A 19,268-nucleotide genomic window follows, 5' to 3' on the forward strand; every position below is an offset into this window, starting at 1 on the left:
TAAGTTTTAAATTCTCTAAATACGTAATTACTAAATAAATTCATCAAAAATTTATTATTCTATGATTATTCGTTTAAATAAAATCATAATATCTTCTGTTTCTCAGTATTGAGACGTGCTCACGCAATGCATTGGCGATGCATTTTGAGGGATCGTTAATATAAGGCATTAAGTTCAAATTATCTAAATACTAAATCGCTAGTTAAATTATTGAAATAATTATTTATTCCCTCATTATGCATGTAAGTACAATCTAAGTGTCTCCTCTCTCTTAATGTTGAAAACTGCTCAAGTTAAACACTGATCAGCTGCGCTTCGCTGAATGGGCACTGATAAATTTGCATGAGGTATTTATTTATTTATTTATTTATTTATTTCTAAAGAATTATCATCATTCCAGATAGTTTTACATTTTAATTCCTTTGTCTGTCAGTGTTATAGCTCGCAATCAAGCATCATTTGACGTAATTGTTGCAGTGACCATGACGTCATAATCATATTACAATTTAATTAAGTTATATTTTTCCTGTTATTTGCTTGAAATACGTGATTTCACTTTTAGTTTTCTCTGGAGCTTGCTACGTTAAACCCAAAGCAGTAAGCAACTTAGCTGAATGGTATGAAAAGCCATTACAAAGGTTCAAAAGAAAAGACCTTTGATGTATGTGTGAGGAATTCCTCTCACAACGATTTTATTTTCTGATGTTTTTGTATATTCACTTGTTTCCGTTCTATTTGTCTTTTATTATGTCTCATGAGAAATTATTGATTGATTTTCACTGCGTATTGCCGTCTGTCAGGTAATCGACAGACAGGAACTATGTTACTGCATTTGTATTCATGTGAAAACCAAATGTATTCGCATGCCATATATTTTGTAAAGGTATGTATGTCACGGGAGGATTTCTCCCTCACCATGACATTAAGATATACGAGATCAATAATACTATTAGTATACATATGCACTGTTGACAGTCTTCTTGCCGGGAGACAGGGGTCGGAGAAATTAATGGTACTGTGTCATAGTTGACACGGGGGGTATGAAAACTGACGTTTACGCTGCCTGGGAATTAGGATAGGCCTGTCCTACCTGCTATTAAATGATATTCCTTGTATGTATGGGTCTTACTACCGATGAGGCCAGGTGATGTCTTCCCACTGGGAGGCAATTGAAGTGCTGATTTCCATTTTAGGGGCATTGAAGAAAATTCCTGGTTCTCAGCTTGTTTCTTTATTACTCATTACATCATGCCAAATTTCTACCAGGCCTAGTCTACTGGACTTGGTTAATTTACCTAGTCTTCAGAACTCCTGGACTAGATCCCTGGACTAGATCCCTTGCAAGGGATAGATAATCATTTGTATCAATAACTTGGTGAAATAGCCAAAATGAAGGATGGGCCGGTTGACGTCCTCCTCACATGAAAGCATTCGTGATCCTTACATGGTCTTTGTGTTACCAAAATGCAGACGAAAGATTCAGGGCAGCGCTCCCATACTCAAAGCGAAAAAAAAAAAAAAAAAAAAAAAAAAAAAAAAAAAAAAACATAAGGGACTGGCTACACTGCCACGCACTTAGAGGAGGATGGTGAATCAATTCCTCAATAAATCACTAATAATTAAAGGAATATTTTTCCCATTATAAAGCTTTTCCCTCGGGGAAGAATTGATTCATGTCCACTCTAATATCAAGGACAACTGCTCCTAACAGAACCAAACAGCTCCTTAGATGGGTCTGCAAATGTGGAAAATAGTACAGTAGCAACAAGCAACGATCACAACTAGAGACTAAAGGGGCTCTTGCAACAACATAACACAAGGATATACTTCGAGTACTAAATGGGGACAGTACTCTATAGGTGTGCGTTCAATACAGCTTTCCTAATAGCTTGGTCTAGCCTAATACTGGGGTTGGATTGACTCCACTTACACAGGATGTCACATCACTCTGCAACAAAAGAGTTCTCCACATGTGAAGACAGAATTTACTCCTATTGAGGCGTCCTAATGATTATCAAACTCACCAGAGCTCTTGGCTAAAAACGACTCTAAACTTGAATCTCAAAGGGGTTTGGAAAGTGGTGTACTCTATCCTCTAAGATGTACCAAAGCAGTACTACAAGAGCAAAACTCTGACAATTTCCTATAAGACAAGACATAAGACCACAATTGCATTCCCAACCAGGGCACTATGTGAATTGTTGTACAAATGTTTTACATTATTCCTTTGTTCATTACCTCAAAACTATAAAGTTTTCTCATTACTGGCCACTGCGAACGGAAAAAAATCATGTTTTCATCAATTTCAAACCAAGTAAAAAGAGAGTACACAAAACGTACAAAATCACAGTAGTGTACATCATCACACAGTCTATATCTCTTCAATGAGACGTGAGGGAAGCACAATATTCCTAGCACCTCTTGAACGAACTCCTTCAGTTACTATATCAGGCACTTTTTCAGAGTGCTCTTTCATGGTAACTAACCATTCTTCATCACCGTGGAATGGCTTTAGTTTATTAGCAGCTCATTCTACGATTGTATTATCAAACAAATTTTTCAACACATAACTGGATCCATCTCGCACAACTTCTACCACTCTATAGGGTCCGAGCCACTGAACATTTAGCTTTCGACCAGTACCAGGTATTTGAGTCTCATTTCTTTTCAACACTCATATTCACTCGCTTTCGGTTAGCTATACTTAAAAATGTTTTTGACCTCTCTAAGTGGGTCTTTTGGATTATCTCATGAACTTTGGCGATATCAGAATCACTCACTTCATCGTCAATTGATGGCAATGTAGTTATTATTTGTCTAGCAGGTCTCTTGCTAAAGAAGACATAATGTGGCTGTTCACCTGTTATTGCGTGGACAGCACAATTAAGGACCGTTGGGTCTCGCCTAAATAGGTTGGCCACTGATAAGGATGACCCTGACACATAACATTCAACAGGGTCTTCATAGTTCTATGCATTCTTTCTGATATGCTGTTACCTTCAGGATGGTATGGTGTGATGAAACCAGTGTTTATGTTGTGCTTTTGGCAAAGATCTCTAAACTGTTGTGATGTGAATTCAGCACCATTGTCAAGAATTACACACCCTGGAATTCCAAAATCATTTAAATATTTCTGAAAATTCTTACTGACCACTTCTGTAGTCTTATTCCTCAGTGGGTAAAACTTCACAAAGCGTGAATAATGATCAACCACAGTAAGAACGTAACGGTACCCATTTGCACCAGACATCATATCTGTCAAATCAATACTGATTTGACAGATATGATGTACTGGTTTATGTACTGGTGGGAGTTCTTGGAATTTCTGCTTAAGGATGGACTGTCTTTATGAACCTGACATGTAATGCATTCTTTAACAAACTTAATCACATCAGATCTAAGTGAAGGCCAATAGAAGTAAGTCTCCAGAGCATCAATAGTTTTCCTTCTCCCTAAATGACTAACAACAGACTCATGACCAAACTTCAAAGCAGCTTTCCTAAGCTCCTGCGGTACCACAAGTCTTAACTGAATACTATTGTCATGCTTGTCAGCACTCAGATATAACAAGCCTTCATACAGCATAAACTGATGGATGAACGCTCCGGGAAACTTCTTCCTAGGCAATTTTCCTCCTTCTAAGTAAGCAATCAACTCACCCCATCTTGTTTCACCTACCTGCTTAGCCTTACTCAACCCAAGATAATTGTCTTGGTTATTGTGAAAGATTGCCCTAACTGGCCTACTCAACTGATCAGCTACCTCATTGTGCTTTCCTGGCCTATACACAACTTTGAAGCGATAATTTTGCATTTCAATAATCCATCTACTCATCCTAGGTGACTTTGTCTTTCTTTTGAATACTGACACAAGAGGTTGATGGTCTGTGTGGATTGTAAACATGGTACCCCAAAGAAAATGATGAAATCGCCTACATGCTAACACAATAGCCAAGGCTTCCCTATCAGTAGCGGAATATCTCTGTTCTACAGGCTTCAGTTTCTTTGAAAAGTATCCAACGAGTTTCAAAAGGCCATCACTCTCCTGCATCAGCACTGCACCTACATGATTCAGACTAGCATCTGCGAACAACTGAAAAGGTCTTGTCATGTCTGCTTTTATGAGCAAAGGAGCTGTCATAAGGAGCTGTTTCAACTGCTCAAAACTAGACCGACACTCTGGTGTCCATGCAAATGGCTCTTTCATTCTTAAAAGATTGGTTAAGGGGACAGCAATTTTAGCAAAATTTTGTATGTGCTTGCGATAAAATCCGCACATTCCTAAAAATCTTCTAGGTTCTTTGACATCAGTAGGAGCTTTCATATCTCTGATGGCACTTACGTTGTCAGGACAAGGCTTGCATCCTTCTTTGGATATTATATGGCCAAGAAATTTGATATCTTTTTGCGCAAACTGACACTTCTTGATGTTTAATTTCACACCCTTTTCACTAAATAATTTGAACAGCTCCTCTAATCTCTCAATTAATTCTTCCAAGCCGGGTGCCCATACTACAATACCATCTAAATAATTCTTTGTGTATCCCTTTTTTAGTAATGGAGCCAAGATATTACCTATTACCCTTGAAAATATAGCTGGGCTGCAACTCAAACCAAACGGTAACCTCTTAAACCTATATAATGAGACTCAATCACTGAACGTTGTCAGATCTCTACTATCTTCATCTAATTCTACTTGATAATAAGCGTCTTTCATGTCCAATGAAGCATAAAATTGATTCCCTGATGCTGACTCAACTAACTCTTCTAACCTAGGCAAAGGATGGATGTCAGTTTGAAGGTGGGTATTGACTTTTCGATAGTCTAAGCACATCCTTTGAGAATTGTCTGGTTTCCTTACCAAGACTATAGGACTTAACCATGCGGCTGTGGATGGCTCAATTATATCTTTAGCTTCCATGTCCTCCAACATATTTGCAATAAGCTGCTTGGCTTTCTCAGGGTATCTATACATGGGTGACCTAACTGGTTCGGAATCACTAACAGTAATATGTCCCTGAACTCCCTTGAATTTTGCTAGTTCATTACTCTCCACTATGAAAACTTGGTGATTTTCCATGACTTGATTCTTTAATTGGGCCTGCTGTTCATCATCTAAATGTGACCAATCTTGCTGTGCAATCAAATTTTCTAGCTTTTTCTCTCTAGTGCATCCTTGTTCTGGTACAACACGCATGCTTTCAGGGATCAGCTCATTCCTAATTTCAATCTTTCGACATGTGGGAGCTACTGAAATGATGTCCCTTTCGTCAATCTTATTATAAGTACCTATCAGTGTTCCTATTTTCAACTTAACTACACCCTTTGTACTATTTATGAGAGGTATATGTACTTCCTGCTTATCAGTGACTTTAGGGCACAAAGCCTTCGTAGCACCATAGGCTTTTAATTCTGAGGTATATTCGAGTATTGTATCTTTTAATTCATTTACAGACACAGCATAAATACCTGCAGAAGAGGGAGGTAGGATCATTTTTTTCTTTAATCTTATCTCATCTACTCCAAGGCTTAATGGCTGAATAGTTTTGAGATTCATAATTCTCCTTGTGGAAGGTCTCAGTTTAAGAAGCCGCACATGATATGTAATATTATCCCAATGTTAGACGAGCAACCCCAAGCAAATCTGCGCCCAATAGAATTTCTGAATCTAACAAGTTGCCTGGCACAATAAAAAATAAGTGAGTAACAACTCTAGTGCCACTATGAACATCTAAATAAGCAGATCCTAGTACTGGTACAACTCCCTGGGTGACTCCCGTTAACCTTGGTAAATTTCTCATCTTGGCAGGCTTCAAACCTAAGTTTTCCACAAATGATTTCTTAACTATACTGGCACAGCTACCTGTATCAACTACGGCTTCAATCATGTTATCATTAACCACCAGACTGATAGTAGGAGCTCGTGCCAGACTCCCTAGTCATCTTATACCTACTTTTCCTGGACATCCTACATGACCTCTCCTACTATTTTGCTGGAAACAATCAAAACAAACTCCCTTTGGAGGATCAAGAGGACAATCAGACAGATTATGGTCAGTCACTCTGCAAAAGGCACAATATTTACTATTACTCTTTTGTTTCTTCATGTTTACTTCCTCCAGTTTTTTTATTTAACTCTTCAAGCTTCTTTCTTAAATTATCTAGCTCACTTCTTTGTATTTCCCCCTGTTGAACACCTGTTACTGGGGTTGATGACTGAGGATTCCCAGTGCCTGAAATTGGCAAGACTCTATTCCCATTACTACTATTCATTCCTTGAGCCCTATAATATTCTTCTTCGGCCCATGTCATGAAATTTTCCAACGGAATTTGGTCTGCTAAGAAATCAACTAGTTTCGCTTGGGCCTGTGAATTCAATCCCTTATAAACCTTTGTCTTAAGGAATTTATCTGATGTTGGAATTGGATCATTGGGGAATTTCAAAGTTAAAGCTGAGATTTTACACTGTAATTTTTAATAAAGGAACTAGGAGGTTCATCAAAGTAGTAAGTCATGACAGTAATCTCTTGCCATGCCTGTAACAGAGTGGCTGAGCCAATAAACTGCTTCTTCATAAGTTTCTTAATCTCATCCCAAGGTAGATTATTACCCTGTTTTACTGACGCTGCTGTTAAGAACGTAGCAATATCCGGTTCAGCCCGGGCCATTGCCACTTCTATTCTCCTGTCATCTGAGCTAGTGCATGACTCTACTTGTCTAAAAAATGTATTAAGTCTGTTGTCAGCAAGAACTCCATTGAGTTCAGAAAGTTTGAGAAGGGCTACATCTTTCGGCTTTAACACTGGTGCACTCTGAGGAATTGCTACTGGAGTGTTTATTGAATAAAAGAATGGATTGGTATTATTAGAGGGATAAGTAGGCTGTGGTCTAAGGAAAGGATTGGGTATTACAGTCTGTTGACCTTGCTGCAAAATGAATGGGTTTGACTGATGGGTATGAGGGTTTTTACAAGAGTTACCTGATGATGGATGGTATGGATGGTTGTGTTGGAGCTTGTACTACCACTGCAGGGTTAGGTGGTGTTGATGAGACATTTATGGGTATTAAGGGCACTGTACTTGTGATAGTAGTTGTGTTTTGTGGTGGGTACTTAGTATTTGTACTAGGCGGTATTGGGGGTATGTATTGTGGGGTTCCTGTTATGGTACTGAGGTTGTCACATGAGAATGGATTACTTGGAATGTGAGACATATGTGGTGTAGACATTATGGGTGGTTGAGTGTTATTATGTTTGGGTGTTAAGTGTTGTATTGTCCCCTGTATGTAAACCAATTTCTGGACCAAGTCCTTGATTTGATTTGATAAATCTCCCACTTGAGACCAAACGTCCTGGTAGGATTGAGTGAAGCTCTTAACTGCCTGTAATGATTGTTGTGTTTCTTGTTCTAACTGAATTAGATCAATATATGATTCCTCATTACCAGTCGCCATTGTTACAATATTTCAAACCCTTACATATAATCAAATAATAAAATGTAAACTACATTAAGAGACAATGCCATACAATCCGTCACTATAGAAATAATGAATATGCATGTAAACAAGTCATGACCTTACTCAGATAAAAATCAACAATATTGTATAAAGAAATGCATACAATACGACAAAACATTATAAGTGACCTACATACTATATAGGCACAGTGGGTATGGATCAATAGTACTGGACTACAGATCCAACACAGCTGCCACCAAATGTCATGGGAGGATTTCTCCCTCACCATGACATTAAGATATACGAGATTAATAATACTATTAGTATACATATGCACTGTTGTCAGTCTTCTTGCCTGGAGACAGGGGTCGGAGAAATTAATGGTACTGTGTAATAGTTGACACGGGGGGTATGAAAACTGACGTTTACGCTGCCTGGGAATTAGGGTAGGCCTGTCCTACCTGCTATTACATGATATTCCTTGTGTGTATTGGGTCTTACTACCGATGAGGCCAGGTGATGTCTGCCCACTGGGAGGCAATTGAAGTGCTGATTTCCATTTTAGGGGTATTGAAGAAAATTCCTGGTACTCAGCTTGTTTCTTTATTACTCATTACATCATGCCAAATTTCTACCAGGCCTAGTCTACTGGACTTGGTTAATTTACCTAGCCTTCAGAACTCCTGGACTAGATCCCTGGACTCGATCCCTTGCAAGGGATAGATAATCATTTGTGTTAATAACTTGGTGAAATAGCCAAAATGAAGGATGGACCGGTTGACGTCCTCCTCACATGAAAGCATTCGTGATCCTTGCATGGTCTTTTAGTGTTACCAAAATGCAGACGAAAGATTCAGGGCAGCGCTCCCATACTCAAAGCGCAAGAAAAAAAAAAAAAAAAAAAAAAAACAAGGGACTGGCTACACTGCCACGCACTCGTGTCCACAACAAAAACGAAAACATTTCACAGTTCCAATCACTCTTACAACAGTAGCGTAAAGATATTAGAGGAGGACGATGCATCAATTCCTCAATAAATCACTAATAATTAAAGGAATATTTTCCCCATTACATGTACGTACGTCTATATTGCATGACATGATAAGGGTGAAAGAACCACATCTACTCGAGAATGACACTCTTAACATTATTTTATCTGATTTTGCTATGTTCTAGCACAGGGGTCCCCAACCTTTTTGCGTAAAAGGGCCACATTATCATTCGAAATACAGATGAGGGCCGCATTTTAGAATTATCCTTACTATCGGAGAAAGTTCACATTTATTTGCATATTATTCATCTTTTGAGTTTAGTTTAAGTTAAGAGTCTTACACTCTTATGCCAGCTATTGCTACGTAGGTATTAAAATCTTAATAGTAGCTCATGTTTTATTGTAGAATTTGTGCAAGAAAATAATGAGTTATTGAAAATTCTATATATCTTATCTTTAATGGGAAACTTGATGCTGCATCTTATTTGCAAGCTTAGCAATATCTATTTCTACATTTGTAACAGAAAGTCTCAAAATTTGGTGAAGATGCTCATCAGTAAGCTTAGATCTAAGTTTTGATTTTGCTTGTTTCATTTTTGAAAATGTTTGCTCACAGATATATGTACTACCGAAAACTGAAAACATGCCAACAGCAAACTTTTTTAAAGCAGAATATTCTTCTGGTAGACTGGAATAAAATTCTAAAAGGCTATTGTCTTGAAACGCGGTTTTCAGGGCATCATTGGCTTGCAAATCAATTATTTGCATTTGATAAATTCCTGGAATATCTCCTGTGATACACTGAAAGGGTTTTGAAACATTTGAATTTCCTGCTTATGATCATAGAAGTCCTTAAATCTATTTGCAAATTCTTCTTTTAAAAGTTCCATTGTCTTTGTACATTTTTCTTTTGAGGCAGTTGAAGTATTCCTTTTCTCATTCTGCAACACTTTACAACAGGGAAAATGTATAAAGTTTTCATCACTGAACTGTTTCATAAAAATATTTGCCTTGCAGTCTTAAGTTCAAATTCTTCAAATGATCAGTTATATCAGATAAGAAAGCTAAGCAGAAAACCCAGTCTGAATCTGAAAATGCTTCTGGAGAGCATTACCCTTATATTGCTCTGAGGGCCACACTGAGTATCATTAAGGGCCGCATGTGGCCCTAGGGCCGCAGGTTGGGGACCCCTGTTCTAGCATGTAGGTACGTAGTATCTGAGGTGCGGTTAGCACCGAAAAGAGGGTTTTACACAAAGGCGAAGTCTTTTGACATAACTAAAACAGTAATTATGATAATTCGTTTGTCCTTATATATATATATATATATATATGAAACATTGCTCTTGGTGAATGTATTGCGCATATCACGTATGGTAAGAGTGGAAGGTGTTATTGGGTATTGTTTGTGCCTCTCGCCAGAGAAGCTATTAGGAGAGGTCAAAAGATCGTGAGGGGAAGGAAAGGGTAGTAGTTCGCCCCTCTGGCTCTGATACGCATACACACCCTCTAGGGGTGTTTATGCGTATGTGCGTAGTACACTGTATGGGCGTGATATCGCCCAAAATTGTATTGACACACCACCAATTAATTCACTAAATTTAATAAATATGTTGAAGTTGCACACTATTATATTTGGAATTTATTTTTGACAACGAACTTGATAATTATTGTAGAGTTTTTTATGTTCATGAAAACCTTGTAAGTCAGTTCTACATTCATGGTAATTGTATAACTTGTCTCTTTTCCCCAACAAAACCTGAATGCAGGACGGAAGTCACGGAACGAACAGCTTCTTGGCTCAACTTTTGAGGTGACCTGTTATCTAGTGTTGAGTAGTGATGTGTGTGTGGATTTAGAAAGGGCGATTGCCCTGATTCTTTGAATTTTGTCATAATTTGTTTCATTTGAGTGCCATTGGTTTACAATTCCCCGTGAGTGATTAATTTCATTTGTCACTTATATGTTATTACTCTTTGATATGTTTAACTTTTAGTTATTAAATTAATTTTAACTTTACATTTATCAAATGCGTTTCAACATCCCTCGATTTTATTTCATTTTTCCTATGTTTCAGTTTTGTGGATGGTGAATATAAATTGATCTGATAAACCTTTATTGTATTTATACTTTCAGGTTATGCAAATAACTTTTAGAAACGAGATAACACAGCGGTCCTCTAAGGTCTGAAAATCAACCCGTGAGTACTCGCAAACATTTTTGTATATATAATAATATTTAATTAATATATATATGTATATATATATATAATATATATAGAGAGAGAGAGAGAGAGAGAGAGAGAGAGAGAGAGAGAGAGAGAGAGAGAGAGGCGCGTACCTCTCGTCGTATCTCATATAGCGTAGAGAGAGAGAAGAGAGAGAAAGAAAGGCGAGAGAGACGAGGAGGGCGCGTACCTCTCGTCGTATCTCGTATAGCGATTCATGATCTGAGTTCATGTCTACAAGGACTGCTCAGTAAGTGAAAGTACTTAATTGTGTTACTATTCATTAATGATATTGGTGTGTTATCCTCGTTAATAATAAATTGGGTTGAGAGATATCTCCCCGTAATTTAGAAACCGCAAAGGGAGTTTTGTGGAGTTGTTACGTAAGGTTTTTAGCGGTTTTTTTGACCAAGTAACAACGTTAAGCATATACAGTCCACTATAAGTCCATCTTTTTCGCCACAGTATGTTTTGAATATTATACTTGAATATTACCTAATCGTTGATTTTGTCGAAATTAAAACGAGTTCGTTTGCCAATCTTTCGAGCAACGTTATGTTATGCTGATTCATGGAATCAACGTAACAGGAAAAGGTTGTTAATCTTATCAACAATATTTTAATTTTGTTAGATTTAATAAGTACTAGTTATCTTAACATGTGATCTAGCGAAAGAATATGTGTAAAAACAGAGTGATTGGTAGATAAAGACAGGGTATAAAATGCACAGGAATTATGAAAATATATCATGCTGAGATAATACATATAAGTAGGTCATAATGATTTTTATTGTTGGGCAAAACCCTCCCATGTTGCAAAAGCTTTCGACACAAGTGTCATTTTAAGCCTCAAAATAGCCATTATGATTAAACTATTGGGTAAATGGAAATCTCCTGATTCAGGTGCCCCTAAAAATTTTTTCAGTGCTCTAACTACAGTGATGAACGTGTATAAAAATTAGATACAAACACTAAAATTCAATCACTATTCATCATAGGGTGTTACAATAACCAACCCAATCCCTTTAATGGTGTCTTCTGCCGTCTGTACCGTTGTATTTATTTTTATTTTTTAACGGAGCTGTTTATGTTCCCATACCTTGGTTATGTCCTGTTTTCAACAAAGTTCTTTAGCGTCAAATATCTCCAGCATTGGGGCGAATGTGTGCTCAGGTTTACTTGAGTTTAATATTTTTCCATTTACTTTGCACTGGACCGAAGTAGATGGAGGAGAGGAATGTGTTGAAGAACCATTACAGCGACCCCAAATAGGGACAAGCTTGTAGAAAAAGAAGAAGAATAATTTTTGTGGTTCTTGAAGATGAATGTGAATACTTCAATAAATTCTATTTTGTCTGACTGGAACCTTTACAATGTGTAAGCTCTTATCAACGGTGTTATGCTTTCGGTGAGTCTAATTGTGAATTTGGCAACTTTCTTTAAAGTGTATAGTTGCCATTTGACAGAAGTTACGGCGACGTTGCGTCTGCGCACTGGCTGCAACTTCAAGTTGGCAGACTTGGCAGTTGGCAGTCGAGTTGGCATTAGTAGCAAACGAGATGGAAGTGAAACTGTACACGAGTGTGACTCTCTCGGGAGGCACCATCGCCACGCAAGGTCCCATGGTGTAATGGTTAGCACTCTGGACTTTGAATCCAGCGATCCGAGTTCGAGTCTCGGTGGGACCTCTCCTTTGGTTCCTCTTTCTAGTATTAATATCAGTGTCATGTTTGATATCCATATGCTTCTAGAGATATTAAGATTGATCTGTATGATATTAGCTCGATAATCCTTCCAACTGCAGTGCAGTAAAAGGGTCTTATAGCAAAATGAATATTAAACTTCGCTGCTTACAAATTGTACAATGAATATATGTATCTATATATAATAACAAGGCTAATGGATATTCTGTTCACTGAAATTGTTACACATTTGTCTTTCAAAGCTTTTAAACTTTAGCGAATAAAATATCTGTTAAATAATATTTCGTTTGAATGAGGTCCTGATATATATGCTTAAAAAATCACAATGGATGCACGTGACTTCATTGAATAAGCGAATACCACAGGAAAATGATAGTCAGAAATCCAAGCGCTTTCGTCTTTACTAAGACATTGTCAAGGAACGAATGAAATACAATTGGAGAAAAAGGTCTCAGGTACACAATAAGATCAAGAATGCCAGATGGTTAATTGTCAAAAGGGTAAAAATTAAAGTGATAATCCAGGATTATCGGTTATCACACGGTCACAAACCTAAACACAGATTTAACCCTAACCGAAATTACAAAGTATCCGTACAGTCCAAAATATTATGAAGGCATCAAGTTTAAATAAACCAAGACTTAAATTTAGAACATTTCCATTATTTGACTTGATGAAACAAGATTCAATGATATTCCTTTTAATTGTGTCATTACATGGGATTAAGGCTCTTGCTTGACTCTAGTTAATTGGATGATCTAAATCTCTCATATGTACGAATAATGTATTTGATATTTGCCCAGTTCTCACAGAATATTGGTGCTGTTTGAGACGTGAAAGAGATTTACCGGTCTGTCCGTAATGGACTTTGTCACACTTTTTGCAAGGAATTTCATATATAAAGCCTGGAAGATCTTTAGGAGAATTTTTTATTACTAAACTCTTGACATTAATATTACTGAAAACAACATTCCTGTTAAAAAGCTTTAAAATTCTAGGAATATCTAAAAACCTTTCATCATAGGGTAATTTTAGAATGTTATGCTTACTAAATTCAAGTTTGTCATTAATTGAATAAAATGTTTTTCTAGCTCTTTTCCATGCCACATCTACAAAAGTCCTTGGATATTTAAGTTTCAATGCAATATCATAAATAGTTTTAATCTCAGCGTCAATAAACTGCGGGCTACAGACACGTAAAAAGCCCTAAGGAACATCCCAGAAAAAACAGAGAATTTAACATTTTGATGGTGATTGGAGTAGTAATGAAAAAAGAGGCAATGTTAGATAATTTCCGAAAGACTGAAAATGTGAAATTTCTATCATTTCTACGGACAGTTACATCAAGAAAATTCAAATTACAATTTCTTTCTTCCTCTACAGTAAATTTTATATAAGGGACTAAATTATTGAGATTATTAAGGAATTCCTGGAGATTTTCGTGAACTGGCCAAATACAGAAAATATCATCCACATACCTAAACCATATAACTTTTTGGGGCAAAAATCTTGGTAAGAGTTTTGTCTCAAAAAAATTCCATGTAAATATTGCAAGGACAGGAGATAAGGGATTACCCATAGCCATGTCAAACTTTTGTACAAAAAATTCCCCATTATAACAAAATTTACCAACTTTGATACATAACCTTATGAGACTAATGAGGTTTGCTACAGTTAGGGGCATGTCATGACGTTCTAATTCATCCTCCAAATATTCACATAAATCATCTACAGGCACTTTTGTAAATAAAGAGACAACATCAAAACTGACCATATTAAAATAAAAATTCAAATTTAAACTATTCAATTTGTTTATAAAATCAACATTGTTTTTAACATTCGTGTTAGAAATGTTTCCTACCAAAGGTGTAAGAATTTTTACAAGCCATTTAGATAAATTATACGTAACTGAGCCCACTGAACTAATGATTGGTCTGACAGGGTTATTGATTTTATGTGTCTTGACTAAACGATACATATAAGGGCACATTGCGGTGTAAACTGTTTAATTAAATGGTCCAATCCCTTCAGAATGGATTTAATTTGTTTATTAAAATGGGAGTTCACTGTCTGTGTAGAATCAGATCTCAGTTTCGTATAAGTATCAGTATCATTTAGCAATGTCATTATTTTACTTACATAGTCACTTTTATTCATTATTACCACTGCATTAGATTTATCTGCTTTTATCACTTTCACTGTTTCGTCTTCGTTAATTTTCTTATAAGCCTGGAGAAATCTCACGGGTACATTAGGGGGAGAAGGCTTGCTCAAAGCACCATACACAATACCTTTACAAATATTAATATCACCAGGGGATAGGTTATGATTAAATTTTCCCAAATAACAAAAGGCGACACAGTCCAGGTTACCATTAGATACACCTAAGCTTAACCCATATCCCAAAGCCGCTGCCGTAGCACTATCCACTGGTTTGTCTGATAAATTAATCATGAAGTCCACGTTGGCATGCTGAGTCCAGTCGCTTTCAGCAATAAGATTCTTCAGCTTGACTTGAAGCTTCCTTTCAATACGGTTGCAACACTTCCTCAATTTCCCGTAGCAATAATCCAGCATCCGATTCTTCCAATCCACAGGAACCGTCTGATTAAAGCCATACCGTCTGCTTCTAAGGGTACGAAACGCATCATCTACTTCCACTTTTGTGATGTTGATGTGTTTCTGAAGTATGATGAGTTGAAACTCGTCAAAAGGTCGCTCTGCTAGACGAAGAATTATCACTGGTAAAATCGACTAGGGGATCACTTGCTCGTTCATACACTTCCGTAAAAAGTTAAGTCGAAGTGTCAGTTTGTGAGCGATGACAAGAGCATTACAGGAGGATGTCACGAAAAGAGCAAGGCTCGGAAAATTCACAGAAAAGGCGTAGAAGTTGCGTGTGGTTTCCATTATGCTTAAAAAATCACAGTAGATGCACGTGACTTCATTGAATAAGCGAATACCAATGGAAAATGATAGTCAGAAATCCAAGCGCTTTCGTCTTTACTAAGACATTGTCAAGGAACGAAAGAAATATTGGAGAGAAAGGTCTCAGGTACACAAAAAGATCAAGAATACCAGATGGTTAATTGTCAAAAGGGTAAAAATTAAAAGAGATAATCCAGGATTATCGGATATCACACGGTCACAAACCTAGACTTAGATTTAACCCTAACCGAAATGACAAAGTATCCGTACAGTCCAAAACATGCAAAAACTGAATATATTAACTTTGTTACTTATATTTATCTACAACTTTTTTCATTATGAAGGCATCAAGTTTAAATAAACCAAGACTTAAATTTAGAACATTTCCATTATTTGACTTGATGAAACAAGATTCAATGATATTCCTTTTAACTGTGTCATTACATGGGATTAAGGCTCTTGCTTGACTCTAGTTAATAGGATGATCTAAATCTCTCATGTGTAGGAATAATGCATTCGATATTTGCCCAGTTCTCACAGAATATTGGTGCTGTTTGAGACGTTGTGAATGAGATTTACTGGTCTGTCCATAATAGAATTTTAAAGCTTTTTAACATAAATGTTGTTTTCAGTAATATTAATGTCAAGAGTTCAGTAATAAAAAATTCTCTTAAAGATCATCCAGGCTGCCTATATGAAATTCCTTGCAAAAAGTGTGATAGTCTATTACGGACAACGTCTCAAACAGCACCAGTATTCTGTGAGAACTGGGCAAATATCGAATGCATTATTCGTACATATGAGAGATTTAGATCATCCTTAACGGGAGTCAAGCAAGAGCCTTAATCCCATGTAATGACACAGTTAAAAGGAATATCAATGAATCTTGTTTCATCAAGTCAAATAATGGAAATGTTCTAAATTTAAGTCTTGGTTTATTTAAACTTGATCCCTTCATAATGAAAAAAGTTGTAGATAAATATAAGTAACACCACACTATGGTTGCTCCCTGTATCATGTAAAATCTTGACTGGTATCTGCACACTCTCTTCTTGATTTGCCAGTGTACCCTCATAGATATATGGCTTAAAGGCCTCCAAACTGCTCAGCCACTCACTGCTTGAAGTTACATTTCCACTGGTTGCTAAACACTCAGCTTGTTTAGTTTCAGTCTTCCCTGTAGTCGGATTCTTCCCCACATTGTTCTTAACAGTCTGTTTGACATGGTCACCTCTCACTATTTGACCAACAGGCTTGGACTGCTGTTAATTCCAATAACACTCCTGACTGAAGTGTCCTGCTCTTCCACACTTAAAGCAGACAACATTAGGCTTTTGCAACTGTCTTGCAAAATTAGATGAGGATTTCACATTAGCTTGCTGAGGAGTATTATTACTTGTAGGTTTCCCACTTATAAAATTGCTTCTGAAATCTGGATGAGACTTAAAATCTGGGCGTGGTTGATTCTGGTACTTGACATTATAATTACGCCTGCTACTAATTATATTGTAGTCTTCACTCAGTGTAGCAGCTTTGTCAAGTTTTTTTAACCTCTCTCTCTCTCAAATAGGCTCTTATATGCTCAGCAATACCTTTAAAATATTGCTCTAAAACAACTAACTCTTCTAACTCTTCAAAAGTTGTAATTTTAGCTGCCTCCAACCATCTCTTAAAACACCTTCTCACTTTATAAGCATAATCCAAGAAAGTTACTTTTTCATCCTTTCTTAAATTTCTGAATCTTTCATTGTAGTACTCTGGGGTCAACTGGTATACTTGTAGCACATTATGTTTGAGCACCTTATAGTCTTTACACTGATCAGCTGTTAAGGCTAAATAAGCGCTTCTCCCTTTACCAATCAAGACACTTTGTAGCAAAACTGACCATTTATCTTCTGGCCATCCCATACCTGAAGCCACTTTCTCAAAGTGATCAAAGAACTCATCTGGAGCCTCTTCAGTAAACTTAGGGATTAACTTCTGCACTCTTACTACATCAAATGCAGGGTCTTGATTACCATGGTTAGGGTTAGATGGTGTTACAGGTAATGTGGATCTAGCTCTTATCAATTCCATCTCCCTTTCATGTCTTGCAATTTCTCTTTCCTCTTTTATCCTTTGCCTTTCATCTTCTGCTGCTTTTTCTTCTTCTATTTCTCTTCTTTCTTGTTTTTCCCTGTCTATTCTCTCTCTTTCAGCCTGCATTTTCAGCTTAATCAAACTTTCTTCTGCTTCTATGCATCTGAGTTCTAACTCTGCATCACTTTTCTCTTTCTTTTCTACTTGCTTATTTATAAGATCAGCCTGTGCTACATTCAACAACTCTTGAGCCAGTTTAACCATCACATCAGTATATTTATCTACAACTTTTTTCATTATGAAGGCATCAAGTTTAAATAAACCAAGACTTAAATTTAGAACATTTCCATTATTTGACTTGATGAAACAAGATTCAATGATATTCCTTTTAACTGTGTCATTACATGGGATTAAGGCTCTTGCTTGACTCCAGTTAAGGATGATCTAAATCTCTCATATGTACGAATAATGCATTCGATATTTGCCCAGTTCTCACAGAATACTGGTGCTGTTTGAGTGGTTTCAGACAACACTTGGATGGAAGGGGCTGCTAAAAATTCCTGAGTATCGAATGGAGCCATTTTTCTCAAATACAATTCTTACAATAAAATGCAAAAACAAATATATGGTCACTCTTCTAACAAAATATATTCCTAACACCACCAGTATAAGCTAGAGTGATAATGTGATTTGTTTTCCTCCCTGGTTTCTGGGGATCATTGATACTTGGTACATAAAGTGCCAAATATCCCGGGTCTCTGGGCACCATTAATACTTGTGACGAAGTAGCCGAGAGTATCTGGGTCTGGATACCATTAATACTTGGTGCACGAAGTAGTCAAAGATCTGTGTCTGGACACCATTAATATTTGTTAACCCAAACTGCCAAGTATCTGGTTACTACACTTGCCATTTGTATTTGCTAGTACAAGAGACCCTTTTATTCCTGGGTCTGGGACACCCTTTGTACTTAAGGCACAGTTTGTTCAAGTACCTGGTTATTACTTACCTCACTACAGCCAGACACCTGACCCTTCATCACAAATACTAAACGACTGAATACTCTAAAGGTAAGCGTGATCCCTTATATAACTGAACAGTCAAGAAAACAGTCAGCCTAAGTTCATTAAAATAGGTGTGAGGTAATCTTAATTAAAGGGCATCACTCCTACAATTTAAAATCTAAGTATTTCCCTGATTCTGATTTATTTGTGGGAAACGGCACAATTATCACTCTATATTTCTACCTAAACAAAATAAAATATAATGCTTAATACTGGGGTTGTAATAAAATACTCATATAAATTTTAAATTCAAAAATTTATTTCTAAATTCAAAATTTGTAAGTGAAATTCACAATCTCAGGGAAATTGTTATTACTTGAAAACAAAAGTTTAATTAATTCTTGAATTAGTTATTAAGCAAAATCAAATCAAAGTTTATCAAGAAAATTAATTAAAATAAATCATAAAGAAATAATTAAATTTGAAATGATATTTCATTAAATAGAAATTAATTTGCAAGTGTTAGATTCAAACAATTTCATAATAGAATATTATTCAAACTAATTAAACAAAATAAAGACAATGCAAAAACATAATGCACAATATGAAAACAATTAAAGCATTGACAGTACAAACATTAACCATATAAAATTGGATATGTCAAAAGAACAAAGCAAAAGATAAATGTGTTTAAAATTGATAAAACCTCGAAGTGCACTTCAAAAACATTTGTAACATACCTTATACACAGTTGCAACTCCAATCAAAAGGCCTATTTCAATTTTACACTTTTTCCCTATTTTCGTGGGCGCCTTCACAAAACTAACAGAAATACTACTATGTTCAGATTCCACAAACAACACATACATTAAGACAGTTACTGAG

At 36.5% G+C, this 19,268-nt stretch overlaps 1 non-coding gene across 1 annotated transcript; it reads left to right on the forward strand.

The window, feature by feature from the left end:
• Positions 1-12,285: 12,285 nt before the first annotated feature.
• Trnaq-uug (transfer RNA glutamine (anticodon UUG)) lies at positions 12,286-12,357 on the forward strand. The gene has a single exon. It is a non-coding gene; the product is annotated as a tRNA-Gln (tRNA).
• Positions 12,358-19,268: the final 6,911 nt, after the last annotated feature.

This window comes from Macrobrachium nipponense, chromosome 15 (assembly GCF_015104395.2).
Source record: "Macrobrachium nipponense isolate FS-2020 chromosome 15, ASM1510439v2, whole genome shotgun sequence".
NCBI lineage: Eukaryota > Metazoa > Arthropoda > Malacostraca > Decapoda > Palaemonidae > Macrobrachium > Macrobrachium nipponense.